This window comes from Triturus cristatus, chromosome 11 (genome assembly GCF_964204655.1).
Source record: "Triturus cristatus chromosome 11, aTriCri1.1, whole genome shotgun sequence".
Taxonomy (NCBI): domain Eukaryota; kingdom Metazoa; phylum Chordata; class Amphibia; order Caudata; family Salamandridae; genus Triturus; species Triturus cristatus.
The window spans coordinates 197,299,159-197,324,046 of NC_140594.1; positions in this window are offsets into that span (position 1 = coordinate 197,299,159).

Below are 24,888 nucleotides of genomic sequence, written 5' to 3' on the forward strand. Positions count from 1 at the left end.
TGTATTTTACAGTGAGTGATGAAAGGTTACACTAGTGTATGATGAGGTGTATCAGATTGCCACGTGGATGATGTCATCAGTGATGTCATCAGTGATGTCATCAGTGATGTCACTGACCATGTCATGAATGATGTAATATGTGACATCATCAGCAGTGCATTGCGGGCGCGCGAGTTATAGGTAGCAGAACTAACCATAATAGAGGAATTTATATGGTTTTGTACGAGTGTCCAGCTACCTATAACACAACCTGAAACCTAAGTTTTTTTCTGTGAATTTCTAAGGTTTTTTAAATGCTAATTTCTAACTATAACGTCTCTGAAACCCATGGTTTTTTCAGTGAATTTCAAAGGTTTTTTAAATGCTAATTTTTAAGTGTAATAGTAGTTATACCTATTGTTTTGTACTGATTTTCTACAGTTTTTTAACTGTTTATTTATAAATATTTTATTTATTAAATAACATTATATATTTTTCTGAAAATTGCAAAAAAACCACACAAAAAATAAAAACTGAAATATTGTTTAATTTTTTTGTTTAATTTTTTTATTTTAATATATGTATATGATTTTCTTTTTTTTAAATAAAAAAAATCAAATTTTTTTGGGGAGTCGCGCACCCAAAGCGTACACATCACGGTGGGTGCGCGGATTCTAGCCACCATTTTAGAAACGTCGTGAAGGATCTGCGTACAGTGTGCGACAGCTGCGTGTTTTTCAGTTACATCATATACATTTAATATTACGTGATGTGTGCGATTGTTATGCGACCAGTCCGCGAGTCCTGCTCCCGCGCATTCACGACACATGCACATTACGGTACGCGACGCTTGCGCGGTGGTGGGTCTCGCCTGATGTCATATACGTGCTGGGGCGCGCTGGGTGCGCGACTCCCGCTAATTTTTTTTGTGTTCTAAAATGATGTGTATGTGTGTTTAATATAAATATTAGGGCAAGAGACTATCTAAGATATTCATAAAAATAATATCATTTTATTTTTAAATATATTTTCGCGAAGTTGCGTCGGGTGCGTGCTTTGTGAGCACAGAGTGCGCGGATCCCATGTGACCTAAAAAAAAAAGATTTAATTGGTTCATAACATTTCCTACTGTAACTATTGAAGGACCCCACCCATTTTAATCATTCTTGTTGCAGCATCTTTAGAGAGACATCTCTTACAAGAACCCTTTTTGCTTGTTTATTTTGGTGTTTTTCAAAAAATATCAAACAAAATGGCATCTGGACAGCAGCAGTAGCAGGAGGAAGTATCTTCTGAAGAATTCTTGCAGGAGGAACCACGTCCACAGAGGCCGGAATCTGTCGTGTGGAAATTCTTCACTTTTCCACCTCGAGAGAAGAAAGTAAATGCGATATAGGTGATGTGCAAAATTTGTGACCGAGTCCTGTCAAGAGGCAGTGAAAAAAAATACTCTTGTGGCACTGCTTCGATGTACAAGCATCTCCAGACCACACATCCTCTCAATCTTGCTCGGGAGGAAATGAGGCGAGCTGCTTTGAACCCCTCACCTGTTGTGGCAAGTACATCTGGAGCGTCCTCAGGAACACCTGCAATGGACATTAGGCCAGAATTCGCCTTTCTTGAGCAACACTGCGTGAAGTGTAAGAAACGTATATGCTTCGGTGAGCAGTCGGTGGATGCAGTTTGTGCTGCGCAACGCAACCATCGTTGTTAATTTTTTTGTTTTTTTGTTTTTGGAATGATAAGTAATTCCTAATGTTTCCTGTTTTATTGGTTCTTTTTTTGAAAAAAAATAAAAAAATAAAAAATTGTTCAAAAAAAGAAAAAGAAAATACAAAAGAAAAAAGAAGAAAAACAACGTTCTTATCAGAACTACCTTATCTGGTTAAAGAAAGAACTATAATTGCAAGGTAATGTGTGAAAGTTTGGTTGAATATATGTATACAGCATGATTGACTGAAAGAATGCATTAGTAGTGTATGGTGAATTTATAGGTGAAGATTTATGAGGAAGTACTGCAGCGTGACACTGCAAGCTCTTTAGCTGCACTGCACTGTGCCACTTCCGAAGCACAGGGATGTGACATATGTACATGAATATGTTGCAACTCTGTGCTCCCTTCTGCACTGCTGCACAACCTGCAGCCATGTGGTGACACAGGCACCATTGCACCATGGTGCAAGGATGTCTGTGTTGTGTGGAGATTGTTTTTGTGCAGGAAGGAATACCTTCCTGCACAAAAACAATCAGTAAAGGCATTTCAATGTATGCTGTGGAATGCAGCATGCATTGAAAGAGGAACAAATGAGGAGAAATGAAAACAATTCTCCTCTGCGCCTTGCTACACCAACTCTAGGATGGCATAGCATTCACACACATCTCCAGATTTACGATGTCTCATAAATCTGGAGATGTGTCTTGTTCTATGGGTGTTGCGTGGGAACACCCACAGCAACACCTATGGGACGCCCCTTCAACACAAAGTTCTGTGTATGAAAGGGTCGTATTTACAAGGAGAGGAAAAACCACGCATGGTGGCTTTTCCTCTCCTTGTAAATATGAAGGAGCGCCTGGCGCCATCACTACGTTACAAAAAGTGACGTACTGGTGGCGCAGGGTGCTTGTAAATTTGCCCCATAAGTGCTTAGGTATTGGCAGACTGATACAATAAGAACATAGTGCTGGATGGGTGATTGAAGAATTGCATGAGACTGACAGGAGGTATCCTACGCTGCATGGGTACTACTTCAGTATTTAATGGAGTGGACCAATAGTATGTATCTGCTTAGAGATTTGTAGGGATTATGTGTACTTGTGTAGGTGCCTAGGTCATTTTATAAGAATACCACTAGTAACTGGAATGATGACAGTGCTGCAAACAGAGTGAAAACTTAATTTGTGGAGTGATAGGATAAGTAGATAGTGGTAGATAAGTGATTAAAGAAGTGCATGGGACAGACTGGACGATTCCTACACGGCATGAGTACTAACTGGGTATTTAGAACAGTGTATCAATAGTATGTAGCTAGGTAGAGGTCTGCTTGGATAGTGCACAAAATATTATAGATGTACTTGTGTTAGTAGCTAGGCCATTCCATAAATTCATGACTAGTAACTAGAATAATTACAGTATTACAAACAGAGTGTATAGTGAATTTATAAGTGCTTAGGTATTGGTGGAGTAATAGGATAAGTAGATAGTGCTGGATGGGTGATTGGAAAAATGCATGGGACAGACAGGAGGATTCCTACGCTGCATAGGTACTAACTGGGTATTTAGAAGAGCGTATCAATAGTTTGTAGCTGGTTAGAGGTGTGCATGCATAGTGTACAAAATATTGTACCTGCACTTGTGTTTTTGACTACGCCATTACTTAAGTATACGAATAATAACTGGAGTAATTTCAGAGTTGCAAAGAAAGTGCGTGCTGAATTTATAAGTGCTTAGGTATTGGTGTAGTGATAAGATATGTAGATAGTGCTGGATGGGTGAATGGAGAAGTGCATGGGACAGACAGATGGATTCCTAGACTGCATAGGTACTAACTGGGTATTTAGAAGAGCGTATCAATAATATGTAGCTGGTTAGAGGTCTGCATGCATAGTGTACAAAATATTGTACCTGCACTTGTGTTAGTGTCTAGGCCATTCCTTAAGTATATGACTAAAGAGTGCATGCTAAATGTATTAGTGCTTAGGTATCGGCAGAGTGATAGGATAAGTAAATAGTGCTGGATGGTTGAATGGAGAAGTGCATGGGACAGACAGAAGGATTCCTAGACTGCATAGGTACTAACTGAGTATTTAACCCCTTCCATGCTCATGACGGAACGATTCCGTCATAAGCATCGGTTGAGCTGTGCTCATGACGGAACCGTTCCGTCATGGCCCCGCCCGCGCTCGAACCCTTCAGCACCGCGGAGGAATCCGCGCAGCGCTGAAGGGGTTAAAATACTGTATCAAAGCTATGTAGCTGATTAGAGGTCTGCATGCATAGTGCACAGAATATTGTAGCTGTACTAGTATTGGTGTGTCTATGGTTTCGAGAATGGTAGTCTGTATTTTAGGGTGTGAGGAGGTGCATCAGATGATCATGTAGATGATGTCATCAGTGATGTCATTTGAGATGTCATCAGTGATGTCATCAGTGATGTCATCAGTGATGTCACTGACCATGTCATGAGTGATGTAATATGTGACATCATCAGCAGTGCATTACTTCATTACTAATCCAAAAAGTTGACGGCCATATTGGCCTAGTCACAATGTGAAAATTCAGGAATTGATACAATAAAGAAAAGAAAACAAGTGTTAATATGCACACAATGTCATTTCAGCATATCTTGCCCCATGACCGCCATACCTGTATGTTCGTCAACGTGACTTAACATAATAAACATACTTAGAATTGCAAAAATCAACATAAACAATGGACTACACATTACTTTAAAGTAAAAGGCTATCGGCCATATTAATCTGGGCACATTGCGTATTATAATGGTTCTTACACGAAAGAAAAGGAAAACAAGGGGTGTTAATATACACACACTATCCCTAAATAAAGTTCTAGCGATTATAGTTCCATTCCATTCACAGCTCATTACAGATGTCATGAGTGATGCAACTGACCATGTCATGAATGATGTAATGTCTGAGGTCATTAGCAGTACATAGCGGGGGCGTAAGTTATAGTTAGCTCAGGTAACTATAACTGCTGAATTTCACTGGTTGTGTATGAGTGAAATCTGAGTCTAACTATACCATCCCTGCAATCTGCGTTTTTTTTCAGCAAATTTCTAGGTTTTTTTTTTAACGTTAAGTAAGATGCATATCACAATGGATGGTGGGGGGTTGGAAGCAGGGCCTGACATTGTGCTGCCCCCACCCAAGCTAGCTGCTCCTGCCTTCCCTCCTCCTAGCCATCCATTGTCCAAGTCCATGTCCCTGCTCCCTTATTACTGCCCTGTGTGGCAGTTGTTCTGCCACTGGCCTTCCCACCTTCTCTGAACAGTTAGCTTGCTGCCCCATCCACCTCCTCCCTATCCTCTGTTGTCTCAATCCATGGACTAGCCTCCTCCCTCCTGCCATGCATGGTCTGATGTGCTGCCACTGCCCTCCATTTAGCATGATGGACCAGTCCACTCCTCCTGCCCTCCATTGCCCAATTCTATGCCCCATCATTGACCTCCTGCTTATCCTCTGTGCTTAGCTTGCTGCCTATTCTCCTTCCCCCTGCCCTCCGATGTCTTTGTGCATGCCCCTGCTATATTCTTTTTGTCCACCATGTTCTATGGACCTGCCACACCTATCTACTCTGAGTGTTCTGTTGAACTGCCACTCCCTTCCCACCTGCCTAGCATTGTCAGATGACTGTAACCTGTCCCTGCCACCTCCACCCTGCCTGTCCACATTCCATGCCCCTATCCCCTTTCTCCTGTCCTCCATGGTCCATTTTACTGCCACACTCTTCTGCCCTCCCTGGTCTGTTGTGCTGCAACTGCTTCTCCTGCTTGCCCCGCGTGTTGTGAGGCCCCTTCCCCTGAACTCTCTTGTCTGTGCCCAGGTACTGACCCTCCCTTCTATCCTCCATGGTCCTTTGTGCATGCCCCTGCATCCTCCTTCTTGCCCATCATAGCCATTCTGCTGCCACTAACCCTCCTGCTTGCCATGCATGGTCTTCTGTGCTGCCACGGCCCCTCCCACCTTCCCTCCATGGTCTGTGTGTATGCCATCATCGTCTCACTGTTGCTCTCCATGGTGTGTCTTGCTTCTAGTGCCCATCCTGCCTGACCTCCATGGTCATCTTGCTGCTCCTGCCCTACCCCCTTCCCCCCAGCCCTCTGTTTCCATGTGCAGACCCCTATTCCCTCCCTGGCTTGTCTGTTCCATTGTAATGCCCCTGATCCGCCCCTCCTGCCCTTTATGGTCTGTTATGCTGCAGGTTTCTCTCCTGTCTATCCATTATGGTCAGCTAGCTACCATTGCCTCTTTCCCCTCTGTTCTCTGTTGTCCATGTGCATGGTTCTGTCCCCTCCCTATTGCTTTCTATGGATTGTTGTGCTGCACTCCCGTCCCGCATGCCCTGTGTGGTGTATTGTGCTGCTGCAAACCCCGATGCCTGCCCTGTAGGGTCAGTTTGGTGCACCTCTCCATGACCCTGCTGTCCTCTGTTATCCGAGTCCATGTCCCTACGCCAATTTTTCCTGCCTTCCATGATCCAATGTACCATACTTGCGAACATTTTGAACTTGGTAAGAGGGAGATTTCGAAAAACAACTGGGGTATTGATTTTCCCCTATGAGTTACATTGAAAAAGAGGAGATTGTAGACAGGAGACAGATCAAATTAATCCCATTTGAGCTTAAAAACATTGGACGTTTCCTGGCTGAATCGGGTCTGTTGGCATGTATGGTTGCACTACCACTGTCTCTTCCTTCTGCCCACAATGGTCTATTATATTACCACAGTCTCTCTTGCCAGTCCTGTATTGTTGGTTTGTTGCCCCTGCCCCCCTTTCCACTGCCCTCCATACTCTGTTGTGCTGCCACTGCCCTTCCTGCCTGCCCAGTGTGGTCAAATTGTTGCCTCTGAACCCTCCTACCTGCCTTCAATTTTCAGAGTCCTTGCCCGTGGCCTCTGCCTCTCAACTGTATCCTAATGAACAACTAGATTGCTAACATTCTATATTTATTACAAAAGTGTGGAACGCCTGACGTCATCTTGATGTAATCAAAACTGTAATACCTAGAGCATTTCCTTTAAAATTTACATATATGAGAGTGTCTTATTTGCATCATAATTATGGTTAGTGCTCTAAAAAACTAAAATGAGGACATATTTTCTGAGTTTTCAAATAGCGACAAAGCACTTTTAAATTATTTGTTATCTTTGTTTTTTTATCCAGTTGACCACTTGATTAAATGTTGCACTTAGGGGAGAGTATGTGCTGTTACTTCCAGAGCTGCAGACTTTGCAACTGGGGAACCAGATTGGAGTTTCTGCTTCAGCTCGACATTCAGTGATTCTGGTCAAATCACTTAATCTCCCCATGTCTACAACCAAAATGAATTTGTTCTTGTGTGATGTAACCAATGCTCATGTAAAGCACTCCAATACCTGACAAGTCTGCACTATATAAAACTGCAAAAACACAAAAAATAAAAAGTGTTTTGCACACTTCTGTCATTGGGCTACATGTGGGCTACATCTGGGTGATATTTGTGCTGCATTTGGGCTCTTTTGTCTCTGGTGGCCATCTTGGGAGATTTATTTGTTATGAAGTTTCCTAATTTCCTCATTTACGGCAGTCTCCTCAGTAGGAAATGCTTTCAGTTTTTTACTTTGATTCCATCAAGAAGGTATTCAGATATGTCACACATTTGCCATTCATTCTGAATGTTAGCACTCTAGTTGCTCATTAGATCACTGTAGCAAAGCTACTGCTCACCAGGGAAGTCTTCTGCTGGTATTAAAAGTGCATGTTTCAGTCTGCATGTCAGAATTTTTTAATGAAATACAAGAGTATTTGAGAAGTCACTCAAAATGTGCCCTAATTTTTCTTTCTTCAGCACCAATCATAATTTCTATGGTAAAATGAACCCCCTCATTTTGTTCCTTTTTAAATTAAATGTTTTAAGTGTTACCAGTTTATTCCAATCAAGATGGCTTCAGGTGTGCTATACCTTTGTCATAAGTAAGACAGTAAGCGCTCTAGTTGTTCTTAAGAACACTTTGGGACATTCTGTCATTGGGCTATACTTGGGCTACATCTGGGCGATATTTGTGCTACATTTGGGCTCTTTTGACTCTGGTGGCCATCTTGGGAGACTTATTTGTTATGAAGTTTCCTAATTTCCTCATTTACTGCAGTCTCCTCAGTAGGAAATACTTTCAGTGTTTTACTTTGGTTCCACCAAGAAGGCATTCAGATGTGTCACACATTTGCCATAAATTCTGAATGTGAGCACTCTAGTTGCTCATTAGATCACTGTAGTAAAGCTACCGCTCACCAGGGAAGTCTGCTGCTGGTATTCAAAGTGCATGTTTCAGTCTGCATGTTAGAATTTTTAAATGAAATATAAGAGGATTTGAGAAGTCAAAATGTGCCCTAATTTTTCTTTCTGCAGCACTAATAATAATTTCTATGGCAAAATGAACCTCCTCATTGTGTTCCTTTGCAAATTAAATATTTTAAGTGTTACCACTTTATTCCAATCATGATGGCTTCAGGTGTGCCATACTTTTGTCATAACTAAGACTGTTAGCGCTCTAGTTGTTCTTTAGAACACTCTGGGACCTTCTGTCATTGGGCTATACTTTGGCAACATCTGGGTGATATTTGTGCTACATTTGGGCTCTTTTGTCTCTGGTGGCCTTCTTGGGAGACTTATTTGTTATGAAGTTTCCTAATTTCCTCATTTACTACAGTCTCCTCAGTAAGAAATACTTTCAATTTTTTACTTTGATTCCATCAAGAAGGCATTCAGATGTGTCACACATTTGCCATAAATTCAGAATGTTAGCACTCTAGTTGCTCATTAGATCACTGTAGTAAAGCTACTGCTCACCAGGGAAGCCTGATGTTGGCATTGAAAGTGCATGTTTCAGTCTGCATGTCAGAATTTGTTAATGAAATAGAAGAGGATTTGAGACGTCACTCAAAATGTGCCCTAATGTTTCTTTCTTTCATGTTTTAAGAGTTACCACTTTATTCCAATCAAGATGGCTTCAGGTGTGCAATACGTTTGTCATAAGTAGGACTGTTAGCGCTCTAGTTGTACTTTAGAACACTCTGGGAAGCTGCAGTAGAACACAAAGGAATCAACTGACAGTCTCTGCCCTTGTTGGATGTACATGTTTTACTGAGAATGTCAGACTTTATTCTCACTTGACTGAGAAAGATAATGTGAATTTACAGAAAATATGCTCTCAGTTTAGCTTATAGATCACCTTCCAAACCTCTGTGGGAAAAGCATGAGAAAATAGTTTTCTCCCAAACATGAGTCATGATATCCCAGCAGAAGGCTTTTTCACATGGTAAAATCACCTTAGAACACACCACAAATCCTAAAATGAGTATGGTACCATCAACAAATGATTTATAATGTAACTAAAGTCTTAAAACCTTCTATTAACTGCAATGCTTTTTCATGAGGTGCTATCATGTATATTGGTCCCAAGATGACTGCCAACACTTCTTGGATGAAGTGCTGATAGCCAATCAGATCTCATGATGAGATGTGTGGTTAGGCTTCGCCCAGATGTATATGTAATTTTACTTTTGATTTTCTCAGGAACTAATGAACGAATTTACACCATTTAACCAAAAGGCACGACTCTGAACCAAGGGCTACCTCTGTGCCAAATTTGGTGTAATTCCGTTCAGCAGTTCGGGCTGTAGCAGCGATTAAAGGTTCCCATGAATGAAATAATTTATGATTATGTAATGTTTGTCGGTCCTATTGCTATAATTAGCAATAGTTTCTTTTAATTCATGCATTTGAATTAGAACGATACCATTCACTGTCTTTGTATACACCTTTGAAATATCACTGTAAATAGAGGGGACTAAAACTCCCAGAATTCTGAGGAGTAAAACCCGTCATGAACGGGAAATGAGGTAGCCACATTTCCTGTAAATTAATGTTTAAAAATAAGGCAGATCGCGCTAAACAAACAGCCGTGAAGAAGGTATTTCGTAATACCAAAACGCGTTGGTTGGTTGGGTCTGTATTTTTGCGGACTACAAATGATTTAAGAATAAATTAATTACTGGATCACACGAGCTAGGGTGCGACCCTATTTTCTTCCTCGTGAAGGGATTGCTGCATGTTTAGCGGTTTGGTTCAACTGCGAGGGTGACGCACCTTTTTGAAGCGCCAGGCAAACCGGAAAAGTGAACCGCTATGGAAAGCATATATACATATATATATATATATATATATATTATATATTATATATATATATTATATATATATATATATATATATATATATATATATATTCACTTAAAAAAAAAATAGGTTTCACACATGTTATAGTTAGCTGGACACTTCACTCGTAAAAAAAACAATGAAATTCCACCGTTATAGTTAGTTCAGATAACTATAACTCGCGCGCCCGCAATCCACTGCTCATGACGTCACATATTACATCACTCATGACATGGTCAGTGGCATCACTCATGACATCACTGCTGACATCATCCTTGTGATAGAGTGGCGGTCGCGCGAGTTATAGTTATCTGAACTAACTATAACGGTGGAATTTCATTGGTTTTTTACGAATGAAATGTCCAGCTAACTATAACATGTGTGAAACCTATGGTTTTTTAAGTGAATTTGAAAGGTTTTTTAAATGCTAATTCCTAACTATAACGTGTGTGAAACCTATGGTTTTTTAAGTGAATTGGTAAGGTTTTTTAAATGCTAAGTTATGTATGTATTATTATATTTTTTATATATTTATTTTACAATAAACTACCTATGTATATAGTTATAGATTGACTGTATCCTGTAATATGGAATGGCTCGTTTAAAATGTTTTTTTTTTTTTTTTTAAGGTTTTTACCCATATGTGAAGTAGCGGCTAAGGGATCAATGGTGCTGCCTCGCCAACGGGCACTCAGGAGCTTTGATAATTTACGCGGCAGTCCGGCCGCGGAGGCGCGCACCACCGCCTTAATGGGGGTCACGGGTCGGAATCATACCGAGCCCATATGTGAAGTAGCGGCTAAGGGATCAATGGACGCTTCACAACCCGGGGCCCATCCAGGGCTTCTTTGCCAGCTTCAATGACCAACGCCCATCTAGGGAATACACACTGACTACAAGCCCCACAAGACATTGCGTTGAACTCATATGAGTTGCCCATCTGTGGGCTATTAATTATAAATAGTGGGAGTGTCAGAACGAAGTACTCACGTCGAGCCTCTGATGACGAGCGAAAGGCTGAGAAACGCGTCAGGCTGAAAATCTACGGACTTGAGAGCTGAAGAAAATTACCGGAGTGCGGAGGTGTGCTTTACCCACCAAATGCCACTACTTGAGTGCTGCTTTGCCAACAGGCACTCAGGAGCTTTGATATATATATATATATATATGTGAACAAGGCTCTAGGAACCCCGGAGATGCTGCGCTTCAGGTAAGTGTCTTTACTTTTATTTATTATAAATTCAGGGTATGTTTTAAAAGCCGGGCGGGAGGCGGGTGGCGTGTAGTGGGGCTACGTGGAGCGCGTAGTGTGCGTAGATTTGGGCACACTACGCGCTGCTTCACGTAGCCCCACTACGCCCACCCTTAGTGACAACCAGGTATTGGAGAAAACTACGTCTGGACTTGTTCTAACCAGCGCATCCCTCATCGAGGGAGCGTGTCTAAATGTAAGAGTAGGAGGACTAGGCACGATCTGTGATAACGTCAGATCTGATAATATGATTGGCTAATGTCTGTAAATAATCTTCCTTATCTGTTTGTCTTGGCAGCTGTATGTGGTTATTAACCTGATTGTGTCTGTAGTATTAGGTAACTGACCAGAGGATATTTTAGTAGCTTTTGTTACAGCTGTTTGGCCCTGGAGGAATTCTTGTCTGTCAATGTCATTGGTCCTGACCCCAGCCTCTTCTAAATCTTTTGTTTTGTAACCTCTTACCAAAAATCTATGAAAAGCTTCTGTTTGACAAAAGGTGAGGTCACTCTCAGAACTGCAAATCCTTCTGATACGCAGAAATTCGCCATAGGAAATGCTGCAGATAAGAAGGTGGGGATGAGCACTGCTGGCATGCAGGATGAAATTGCCTGCTGTGCTCTTTCTGTAAAGCTTGGTTTCAATACTGTTATTATTTACATATAGTTCCACATCTAAAAATTGGACACAACTGGGACTAATGTGGGCAGTAAAGGTTAAGTTCAAATTGTTGTTGTCGATATCGCTAACAAATTTTAGAGCAGACACCTCTGACCCCTTCCAAATGACACACACGTCGTCAATAAATCTCCGCCAATGGAGAACGTGTGAATCATATGAAGTGTTGTGGAGGGTTTTGAGGACCTGCTCTTCCCACCAACCAACGTGAAGACACGCATATTCATATTCACATATATATGAACACTTGTTACCTCCCAGTGTATTTATTTTCGCACCAGTACATAATTATACGTCCTTTACAGGACAATATATCAAAGAAGTCCTTCAATCTTGCTGCTTCAGATAAAAAACTGTTTTATTCAAATGGCCAATTTTCGTTGCAATTCCACTTTCTGGAGGTATTGTTTCAATTATTTACACAAATATTGTCTCACTTAAAAAAGTAGACACCCAGCCAACACGTGTTTTAGAATATAATCACTTCTTCAGTGCTGTCCATCAACATAAAATATAGATACATTAAAATGAAATCTATTGTGAAAATCACAATAAATTGCTTACTTTACATCAACTTCCATTCCCAACACCATAATTGCTAATAATCTCATCATTACAGAATTATAGTAACTAGGCAATCTGTGTTGTTTTTCTCTGGCAGCAGCACAGATGGGTGAAGGACAGCCATTAACCTACATGGATTTTTAGGTCTGGTTTGACAATGGAACTGTTGCTTAACGTTTAACCCACATCAATGTTATTCTACAAGTTTCTTGCTTCCAACAAATACATATTAATTCCCCCACTATTTACTTGTAATGCTTCACATTACCATGCACCAGTCATTTAAAGACAGATCTATTGGCATCGCCAATGAGTGTTTTTAAGTGTGCCAGTGAAAGCAATAAATGTAGAGTGACTCTACTCGTAACAGTTTATTAGCTCTCCACCGCAGCGATCCTAAATCTGTAGCGTATTGAATCATAACTTCAGCAGTAGTATGTGACAAATGTAATGGACAGCCCCGTATTTCTCAGTAGAGTAGAAATACTAGTAATTCCACCTCTTTGTAAGACTTCCATACTTCAACAACACTGTGCCTGTGTTTTTCTATAACAAGTAGTTATTTGCTGAGTAAAAAATAGCATTTAACACATATACTTAACACCTGTAATTCAAAAATATACAGAAATAAGTAGAAGAGTACAAGATGAATATTGCTAGCACGCGCACTGACAGCCCCCCTTTCAAAACTAACGACCAAATTACAAGCGCCCTGGAGATATAGTCAGAATTTAACGCACCCGATAAAATCCAATACCCGTTGATAGAATTTATCATGTGTGTTAAATTGCGCCATACCAACTTTTCAGGAATAAATGCAGATTTTGACACTTATGTCACCACAACTTGCATTGGAAGGGGCTTTTTTTTCTCTCTTAAATTTCAGCTGGTTTGATCTGCCTCATGAGAATGTGATATTGGAGAGGCCCACATTTTATTGGCTGCATCTATTGGGGGAACCAGTGAAGAGTTTTGTGGGGGCATTAAGGACTTTACCCTCCACTTGCAGGTACAAGGATTTCAAGAATGAATTGATTCGGACCAGATTGTTGAGCATACCAACAAAAGATTCAGAAGGTTTTGCTCACAACTCTAAATTTAACCTTGAATAAGGCTGTGGAATTAGTGGCAGGCATTAGAAATACTGCATAATATGTGGCCCAAATGTATTTTTCTAATGGATATAAAGATTTGGTAGCTGATGTGGGTCCAGGAAGGGGAACAAACGTCAGAGGGCATCTAAAAGGGAAGGGTATTAATGCGTTACAGATGAGGAAGTACTAGTCATTTGGGAGATTTGCGTTTTTGCCTTGCTATTGATAAAATATGTGTGTGTTGTTAAAAAGGGACATTATGCCAAAGTATGCACATTGAAGGGAAAAGAAAAGAAAAGAAAAGAAATGTCAGTGTTGTGAATGAGCGAGATGATAATTTGAAATCTACTGAATCTAGTGCTGAGAGTTGCACAAGATTCAAAGAATCAGACACAGAATTTAGAGAGTAGTGTATTGTTGATGGATGTGCCCGGAAACAAGAGGCCATATTGTTATTTGAATGTTGGCAATGTAGAGGTGTGCATGATGGCGGAATTTGGGTCACCATTTACACTGATCGGTGTGAATGATTGGGTGAATTTTCAAAACAAAATATAGATTTGAGAATATCTGCTATCAGACCTGTGGCCTATTGGGGAAAACCTATTGAGGTGTTGGGTGAGTTTGGCATCATGGTGTCTTTCAAGGGGATATAATAAATAATTTTAATTCCAATACTTCTGAGCAGGTCCTTTTGAGAAAAGGGTGTATGAGTGTTCTGGGTGATGCATGTGCCTGAGTGGGAAATGAGATTTCCTAAAAGTATTCACAAATAAACTTTGAAAGGATTTAAGCATAAAATACAGCTTAAAGAAGGGGCAGATACTTTGAGCATAAAATTAATAAGGTTCCATTGATGATCAGGTCTGAACTGGTGAAGGAATTAGACAGATTGCAGGAACAAGATGTCCTTGAGCCCATTGAAGGTTTGGAATGGTTGTCACCAGTTGTGCTTGCACGCAAAGCCAATGGAACCTTATGAATATGTGTTGAACTCAGAGACTTAATCAACAGTATTTGGGGCGATAGGCACCCATTGCCTAACATTAAACAAATGCTTTCAGTGATCAAAGGGGCTAACATATTCTCTACATTGGACATGGTGTCCGCATATCATTAGGTGGTGTTAGACCGTGATTCTCACCACCTAAATTATTTCATCACTTCTGATGGGGCATTCCATTTCAAAACAATGCTATTTGGTTTGGCATCGGCATCAGCCATTGTTCAATGACTGATGAATATGTTGTTTAAAGATGTGGAGGAGGTCATCTGTGTTCAAGATGATTTGTTTATATATGCGGGCAATAAGGCCAGTCATGATAGGAAATTGACCTTTGTACTGTCGGTTTTGGAAGAGAAGGGGGTGACCTTGAAGGTTGATAAGTGTAGATTTGCCATGGAGAGTATGGATTATCTGGGACACAACCTGTCTGACCGTGCTACAGAGCCCAAGGAGAACCTGGTAAGAGCCATAGTCAATAGCCTGGTAAGAGCCATAGTCAATGCCCAATTCTGGAAGGAAAAGATAAATTAGGACCCTCCATGAGCCTAATAGAAGTCTATTCGAGGTTCATTCCTATATGTGCCAAGAGGACCATAGGTTACATTCTCTTCTTAGGAAGGGTGAGAAATGTGCCTTGAATTATGAGTTTGATTGTGAATTAAAGGATATCAAGATGTGTGTGGCCAGTGCCATTCTGCTCAAACCATTTGATACTAAGGATGTTAGTATTGTGGTCACTGATGCCAATCAATATGGCTTCTGAGGATGCTTGCTGAAGTGAAGAAATGGTAAAGATGAATTTGTGGCTTTTGTGAGTCGCAGACTGAGAGGTGCTAACTCACCTTATTCTGTGGTGTAGCGTTAGGCATTGGCATGCTGTTGGGTTGTGGATCATTGTGTGGTGCATGTGGATCACAAACCTTTGGTGAATAGTTTCACCTCAAAGGGGGTGGGAAGATCCACACCTAGGATAGCAAAGTGTCAATATAGGTTACAGGAATATTTTTTATTGAATAGAGAACATTCCTGGTGTCAAGAATGTTGTGGATGGTTGCCTGTAGAGGTTGTCTTTGATGGGTGATTCTTTGAATGAGAATTTGGAAAAAAAGAGGATGAGGAGGTAGTGATCAACGAAGTATCTAGTGTGACCAGAGATGCAATGTCTGAATCCGAGTGGAAGGAGACGTTGGAAAGTGATAATGTTCTGTGTGAAATGTTGGGCTACATTAAATGAGGATGGCCAAAAGGAAAATTATCTGATGCTTTTTTGGATGCTTATAGGCAAGTGGGCCCTGAATTGTCAATTGTGAAGTGTGTGCTTGAAATTGTAATGTTTTGATTGTTTTTGAGTCTCTGAGGACGAAAGTTGTGAAGTTGGCACAGGGAAACATCGTTTACAACGCGGGGATTACATCGCGATGCCATTACATCACGATTTTTACAACACAAGTCGGTATATCGACTTGCGCTAGATGGCGCTCTAGGACAAGGAATAGTATAATTTACTATCCAACACCTTCCCTACTGTACGTAGACTGGAGTTGGAATAGTAAATTATACTACTCCTAAGTCCAGCGCCCTCCAACGCAAGTCGTTGTAACGACTTGCGTTGTCAAAACCGCGATGTAATGTACCGCGATGTTAATGTATGCGTTGTAACGTCATACATCCGTTGGCACATGAAGGTCACAATGGAATGTGTGCAATGAAGAGGAGAGTGAGGGATGTATATTGGTGGCCTGGCATGGATAGAGAGGTAGAGCAATTTGTGAGGCAATGTATGCATTTTGTTGCCAGCGATAAGGCTCAGGTGACCATACTGAGTTAAATAAATGCTTTGCTGTGCCGGAAAGGCAATTGTTGAAACTGGCTGTCGACATCAATGGCACTTTGAGCATGGGTAGCAGTCAAGTTAAGTATGGGATCATGATAATGGACTATTTCTCACAGAGGCTGTGGTAGAATTTGCTGGGAACATTACATCATCCTCGGTTAAGAGTATGTTTGAAAATGTGTTCTTGAGGGAAAGTGTTCCTGATGAGATTGTATTGGAGAATGGTCCACAGTTTGTGTTCTGTGAATTTGAAGAGTTCCTGAAGGAATTTGGAATTAAATATGTCACCACTTCATTATACCACCCCGGAAGTAATGGTCTTGTTGAGCAATTCAACTGTGTAATAAAAGAAAATGTACAATTGTTATCGGTTAATGGGTTGAATTGGAAGCAGGTGATTAAGAATCTGTTATTTGCCGTATGGACTACACCAAATATGGATACCAAGGTATCACCTTTTGTGTTGCTAAAAGAAAGGATACATAGGCCCACATGCATCAAAGCAAAAACCGGTCGCAAACGGGCAGATTATCAGAATCTGCCCCTTTACGACCGGTATTTTTGCATTTGAGATGCATCATCCCAAATGCAAAAATCGCATTTTAAGTAATCTCTAAATTGCGATTACTTAAATTGCGATTGCATTTAAGGAATCTCAAATTGAGATTCCTTAAATGCAATGCATTAAAGTAAAAATATTAGTGATTTCGCTAATAGGGAGAGCAAATTACCATGAAGTTGAACTTCATGGTAATTTGCTAAAACTTTGAAAAATGCACTAAAGTGCATTTTTCAAAGTTCCATTTTACACACACACATGCCCTTGGGGCATGTGTGTGTGCAAGATGTACTCATATGCAGATTTCAGGGGTGCAACAGGGTGTCCTTTTGACACCCTGGCACCCTTGAAATTACATGAGCAATTTGCGATTCTCTCATTGAGAATCGCAAATTAAGAAAGTCTTCCTATTCATTACTAAGGGCCTCTAGGCCCATAGGAATAAATGGGGAGGTATTCCTTAATTGCGACTCGCAATTTGCGAGTCGCAATTAAGGAATGTTTAGAAATCGCAATTTTGTAATTTTTTGGTCTGACAGCATGTCAACGGTCATGGCAATTAATAATCAAAGCTTGAAATGCATTTGGGTGCTGCGGTTGCTGAAAACTCTTATTCGTCTATGTCTCTTGCATAACGTGCATTTTTCTGCCGATCATGTACCAGGTGTGGATAATGCAGTGGCTGACGCTTTGTCTTAATCTAAAATGGCAGAGTTCAGGACACGGTGTCCGCATGCGGATGAAGTGATGGTGGGGTTCCCAGAGGAGTTGTGGAGGCTTGGTGCCCCATTGCCACAGACCTAATTGCATCAGCGCTGGCAAGCAAGGGGTGTATGACGCAACGTTCGGATCAGGCAATGAAGTAAAAATGTTCACCCCTGAAGGAGTTCTGGGTTTCCTGGTGAGACAGGGGGACGGGGGGAAATCGTTCTTGCTAGTGAGACGGCAACCATCCGCCATTGCCTTCTTTGCAGGGTTAAAAGGGGTCAGGGATCCCACCAAGGACTTTAGGGTACTGAAGCTCATCAGAGGTTGGGAACGCATGCTACCGGGCTTACAGGACAACAGGCGACCTACAAACATGGAGAGGCTGGGAGGATGTTGGGGATCTTACAGCACGTGTGCTGGTCCCAGTATGAGGTAGAGCTATTCAGGTTCACGTACGTGCTGGCCTTTTTTGGTTGGAAGCATCGTCAAAGAAGTGTGAGGGGGGACTTGGTGAGGCGGATGTACACTTTGAAGTAGGGGCAATTCATCTCAGGAGGTCAAAAACAGACCCACTAGGGAAGGGCACTTGGGTGCAATTACATGCGGCGAACGACACTGCATACTGTCCAGTGGCACTGGTAATGGATTACCTCAGCTGGCGACCCGCGGCAGCCTCAACCAGGCTGCTAGTTCACAGGGATGGGGCACCGCTGATACGATACTGGATCACACAGGTGTGTAGGCGGGTGCTGGCTTATTTGGGTGAGGATTCAGCACAGTTTAGCTTCCACTCATTTCGCATAGGGGCGGCTACCTCAGCAGCGGCAATGGGCCTGCCAGCGGAGGCAATCAAAAGGGTGGGCCGGTGGTGGTCAGCATGTTTTGCACGGTACGTGAGACCGAGTTTGGTGCCGAGGGTGGAACGAGGCCCAGGGGCCCCACCCCTGTCATGGACATAACAGCAATTCTCTCTCTCTTTCAGTTGATGTGCCCAGCCCAGTACACATATGTTGGTGTGGGAATTCCTTTATTCGCAGAGCAGCAATTCGGCGGGTCCACCCTGGAAAAAGCACAGGGGGCCGCTGGGTTCGCACACCATTGAATTGGGGTTAGGGGTCCAAGATTGCAGGATCTGTTTGAGCGGCTGGAACAAGCAATAGAGTGAAAAGCAGTTCCCCGCCTGGTCATTTTAGTCATTCACGCTGGTGGGAATGATATGGTGCCCCTTGGCAGGCGTGGGGTGAGGGAAGCCTTGTTCGCAACCATGTCTAGGATTAGACAATACTTACCGACAACGTCAATATTATGGTCGGAAGTAATACTGCGGGTGATATGGGCTGGGGGTGGCCCCGGTGAAGGCAATGAACGAATCTGTAAAGAAGCTGAACCATTCCATCAAACGAATATTAGCTGGTTCCACTATGGGCACTATCCGACACAACTTGCTCCGGCTGGGGAAAAAGGAGCTGCTCCATCAGGATGGGGTGCATCTCTCGGCAAAAGGGCAGGGGCTCTTTATCCAGACTATACTGGGGGCTATTGTGCAGCACAGTCAGCGCCAGGGAGGGGGGAGGGCGAGTGCACCAGCGAGCTTCTCACCCTGTGGCAGAGCACTGACAGCTACAACAAAGGGGGATACACAGCAATGGAGGTTCAGCAACTGGATGGACCCCAGGAGGGGGTAGGATCGATGTGTACAGAGGGTAGGCGGGGAGGAGGGACTGACCTGCTGGTGGTCATGGACTCTACTGCCCTAACCCGCAACATATGGACTGAGGAGAATCTTGGGGAGGCTGCCTGTGTTCAGGTACCCCGATGGGCCGGTGCGCTATGCGGTGCCCTGGATTTCAAGTTGTGCAACTGTTTACTGTAGCGCGTTGGGTCCTGCTGGCACAATGTGCGCTGCAGAGGGGGTTTTTGGTGGGCCTAGATGGCCAAGTTCAAGTGTACGGCCAAGTTCAAGTTCAAGTGTAATGTGCCTTATTGCCTCACTGGCTTTGACATGCTGATGCCGATAAAGTGTGATGCTGTGTATAATTTTATATATCCAAGTAGGATACGTTTACTCTAGTATTGGTTTGTGGTGAATTGCATGATTTGATGTGAATAAAAGGCAACGCTGTGGACAACATACCCTGACTGTGGGAGTTCTTGGGCACCGCGGGGAGGAAAGGTGAGAAGTGGGGGAGGAGTGAATGTCACATTGTGCGACTACTATGGCTAGTATGGTTTCACTTGCTTTACTATTGACTAACAGGAATATCTATCAATGTTGCTTTCCTCCTAAGGCATTTCACAAGTCTTCAATTTTCCCAAAGGTATTTTAATTAGCAAGTAATCAAAGTTTTCCAAATGAATCATGAATCTAAACAGAGAGGTGACATGCTCCACACCTTCCCAGTTCCAAATAATTATGAGGATTTGAGAAAAACCTGTTGAGAGCCTTTTGGTGACCGGTTTTGGGCTACTGCTTTATTCCATGTAGAGTGCCCGGAGAGCACTGCTGAGCCCTCGTTTCTTCCTTTCCATCCCCCAAAACCTTGCTGTCGCTGTGCCCGGCTGCTCCTTACCACATACCGTACCTGGTGAGCACTGCTCAGGCCTCGGTGCTCCCTTCCCCCCTCTTCATGCTGCTCTGCTGGGCCGCTACTTACCACATAGAGCACCCAGAGAGCACTGCTGACCCTACCGACCCCCCCTCTCTGTCCCCTCCTCAGTAATATTGCTTTTCAGGGCGCTCTTTTCCACATAGAGCACTTGATGAGCACTGCCGCAGGTATTGTGAGATGAATGTAGTGGGCCAAGTTGCTTTTAAGGGTGTCTGTTGGGGTTAAGAATCATCCATAACAATATACTTGTAACTGGCAACTCGTAAAGAGAGAAAATTACCTTGTGTGTTCAAAATGTAGGTGGGGAGCAGTCAATTTAAAACACATGCCTTTCAAAACAACACGGTATTTTGTCATTTTAAATGCCTGTATTCTGGCACATATTGAAATTCCACTTACAGAGTGTTTTTTAACATTATTTCCCAGTTCGGGATGGGTAATATTTCACTAATCACACTAACTGCCCATTTTATATGTTGGCAGTGAGCTTACTCCATCACAACGGTGACGGAGTATCCTTAACTTTAATACAATGGTCCGCCCGCTGAATCTATATGAGATCAGACTATAGATTGACTATGACAGGAATTACTCCATCTCCACCGTGGCCAAACTTCTCTGATAACCGGACAGAGTACGGGCCAGCCGCGGTCGGTAGTAGAAGTAACTGCAGGGCGGTGACGTGGGGAGGGGCAGGGTGGGGGGGGGGTAGTAAACTATGGATTACGAGGTTTACAGGTAAATTAACATATAAATTAATAAAACGAATTTCGTTGCGTGCACTGCATCGCATTTGGGGATGCAGTGCACACAACGAAATTCGTCACCGCCCTGCAGTTACTCCTACTACCGACCGCGGCTGGTAAGGGCCCTCATAAAATGACTATATGTCCGTCCGCCGGAAAACCCTGGCAATAAGGGGCAATAACAAACTAAAAAAAACCTGGCCATGGGAGATGACTCGAAAGGTGAAGGTGGCATTGTGTGTTTTTTTAAGAAAAAGAGAAAACCACCGTGGGCTATTAATCAATCAATCAAAAGACCTTTATTCGAATTACTTGAATTCATAAAAGTACAGACATAAAAACAATTCATTAATACAATATACAAGATACAATAGTTTTAAAAATTTAAAAAGGAACTAAGACAGCAATCTTTCAGGGGTTTTCCATCATATTGCGTACACGAATTATTAATCTTAAAAAGGTACTAGTACGAAAGGTCAGTTCCTCTGTGTCCAGGGAGAGTAACTTCAAGCGGGACTCCTCCAGAGAGAGGGGTCTTTGTTTTCTAAAATAGGGTGTTAAGAACCAATTAATATATTTTAAATAAAATTTACAAAAGAATAAAAAGTGCAGATCATTCTGTTTGCTGGTACCATCACAGGGGCAGGGGTTACATTCTGTGGTGTGATTATACCCCAAAGGAAAGCCCAGCGAAAATTTTATAGAACCTGCCCTTAATCGAAATAACAAAGACCTCTCCCAACTGGACATTGGCAAGGTAAGATAGAGTGGGAGAGGTTGCCTGGGCAGGTCATCCTCCATGTATCTGACAACAGTTGATTTGGATATTTCCCTTTCCATCCTTTCAGTTTCAAAAAGTGCGTATAGTGCTTGTTTAACCTCAGTCTTATCTTGACATCCGATTCTGGAGGGATCTGAAAAAAGATCTCCTTTGTTCACGGCGCTTAATAATTTAATAATTTTAGGACCCCAGCAAGCCATGGAATTAAGAGGCCGTGATCACATATTATTATTATTTTTTAAATAAAAAAAGTTTTGAGACTGTACTCTCTGTCATATTTGACGGAGCCGTACGGCAAAGTTCCAATACATTCACAGGAAACGCCCTAAGGGCTGTTCCTGTGAATAGTAGAAACATCTGTCAGCAGACGAACATTTCCAAGGTTGGCAGGCAGCCGCTCTGTCAGAGCAACAGAGTCATCACTCCTCACCATTGCCGAACTGTGGTCCGCCCACATATAAATTCAGACGGCGAACCATTATATTGGCGATAAGCACAGTCTGTTGCAGTTTCAATGCAGTATGCCTAACGCCAATATATACATCGGGCCGTGAGTTTTAAAGCAGTTTGGTAATATTTCCACTGAATCCTTTGCCCATTTCTTCACTGAGCCATGCTCATCTGACGCGCTCTCAGGAGAGAAAATGTAATTTTCTGATTTGAAATCTTTAATCAATTGTTTAAATGTTGACAGGACTTCAGGTCAAAAACATGTTAAGTACAGGTCAGGTTGGGTGAAGTAATTTAGGAAAGCAAGGTTTTGAAATGGGCAAATAGAGGAAACCCTGGGTCTGCTTATCCACTGTTCCGCCTGGGTCTTTAGTTTGCTCCACCCCAACCTGCCTGCACAGATGATCACATTATTCCTCTCTGTTATGTTTCTTGTGTCCTTTCTGCCCATTGCACCCTCAGCATGGAGCTGTCCTCTGCTCCCTTCTGCTCCTCTCAGGCTCAGCTGCTTTGTGCGGCTCATACAGCTGCTGCCTGTGATGAGAGTGCACATGTGTGTGTGTCTCTGTCTGAAAGAAAGAGAAGCTGTGCATCCCTTACATCTCTCTACTGCATGTCTTTCTTATGTTTGCACTGCTCCAGTCAGTGTTCTATCAGTGCTTTGTGCCTGCCCTGCTGCTGACACAAGAGTGTGTGTTTTATGTGTGTCTTGTTCTCTGTCATGGAGCTCACCTTTCTTGTGTTGTGAGCATGAGGGGATCCTGCTATGCTATTGTCTGTGCAGACGCTGGCCCGTGTGTGATGCAACCTTGCTTTGTAGCTGCACGTGTTGGGGGAGGGGATTATCTCTCAGGGTAGCAGCTGTGCAGTATGGGTATATAGCCATGCCAGTATGTGACGGTCGCATCTGTAGCTCCAGTGGGCCCACTTTTACCCGCCAACAAAAGTTAACATGTGCCCTATGTATTGTTCATGGCACTCCAGCATGTATTCTAGAGTCAGTCAATGTGCTCCTATGCAGCTGTATCTCTCTGTCAGTGTGTGTCTGCATGTGCCTCCTGCCACGCCATTGTACTCATGTTTGTCTGTAGCTTGCCAGGGAGAGTCTGTCTATGCCTTTCGGGAAAAAAAGACAAATGATGGACGGAATGCTGAACAAATCAAACATTCACCCTCAGTCACAGTTCTGGGATTAATCCATGTGATACTTCGAAAGAAGTCCCAGGATGCTTGTTTCTGGCCCAGGGAGGACCTGGCCTGGCAGTTCGGTCTGGACTGTTCCCATGGGGACCAGGGTCAAGACTGATTTACATATGGCTGGGTCCGAACTGGAGTGGCCTGGCGAGCAAGCACACAATGGATTAAACCCCATATCTGTGAGTGGCGGTGAATGTTTAATGTGTTCAGCACCCCGTCCATCATCTGTTCTTTTTGCTTTTGCCTTTCGTCAGCCCTCAGTTTTCATATTTTTCGCAGTGATATAACAATAGCCAAGCAACGTCTGTCAGCACACTCCCGCTCAGTTTGCAAGTTACTGTACATCTATAGTTTATAGTAGTCTGATATCTTATTACTGATTCATATATAAGTATTTGATTAATTTATAACATGTTATAGAATTCAGTGAAGGTGCAACAAGATTATTATAGTTATTTCTGGTATTTGACATCATTCATCAAGAAGCCCGCCCTTTTAAAAACGTCAACTTCCTGGGAGATGCAAAGGTAAGTTTTGATTTCCATGTATTAATAATGAGCCTCAAGATAGGAATATTGCATCTGTATGTATTCTGTTATGACTATTTGCAAAGGAATTCAGGGCCATAAGTAGCTTGAACTGTACAGAATTGGCCGTTTATCGCAGGATGAAATAGTTTCAGGGCCAGATGTATGACCATTGTATTCAGCGCCTTGAAATTTGTGACAAATTGCAAGTCGCAAATTGCGAGTCGCTAAATCCAATATACAGCAGTGTCTCAGACACAGTTAGTGATTCCCATTGGGGTCGCAAATTGCGAGGCTCATAAATATTAATGAGCCTCTCGCAATTTGCGTGCCCATTGTGAATGACAGGCCCACACAGGGATGGTGGCCTGCTGGGCTTAGCAGACCACCATGTCTGGGACTGCTTTTAAATAAAGCAGTTAAAAAAAAAAATGCAGCTTGTTTTCTTTAAGGGAAAACGGGATGCATTTAAAAAAAAAAAAATACATTTTTGTTTCATTTTTTAAGGGCATGCAGTGATCCCTGTGACCACTCCCTGCCCTTAGAAAATAATTGTGCATGCATTTGCAAAGGCGAAGGGGTCCCCGGGGGACTCCTTCCCTTTTGCAAAGTGCATTACTTGAAGTAGGTGGTAATATGCGAGTGTTTTGCGACCGCAATGGCGGTCGCAAAACATTCATACATTGCTTTGGGGTCGCTATTAGGTACGATCGCGGGCATTAACATTGCGGCAGTTGCTGCTGCCAGCAGCACCGCTGCGATGTCCAAAAAAGCATGTCCTGCAAATCCCTGCACTGTGTGGCAGACACTGTACGGTGCCTGCCACCTGGTACCGGGACATGTAGGGGGTACCATGGGTATCCCCCAGTGCACCCACACCCCCCCAACACATTGGGGGCCCACAATGGGCCCCCGGAGACATTCTCCACATGCCTTTCCATGGCGGTTCCACCGCCGCGGAAAGGCTGGCTA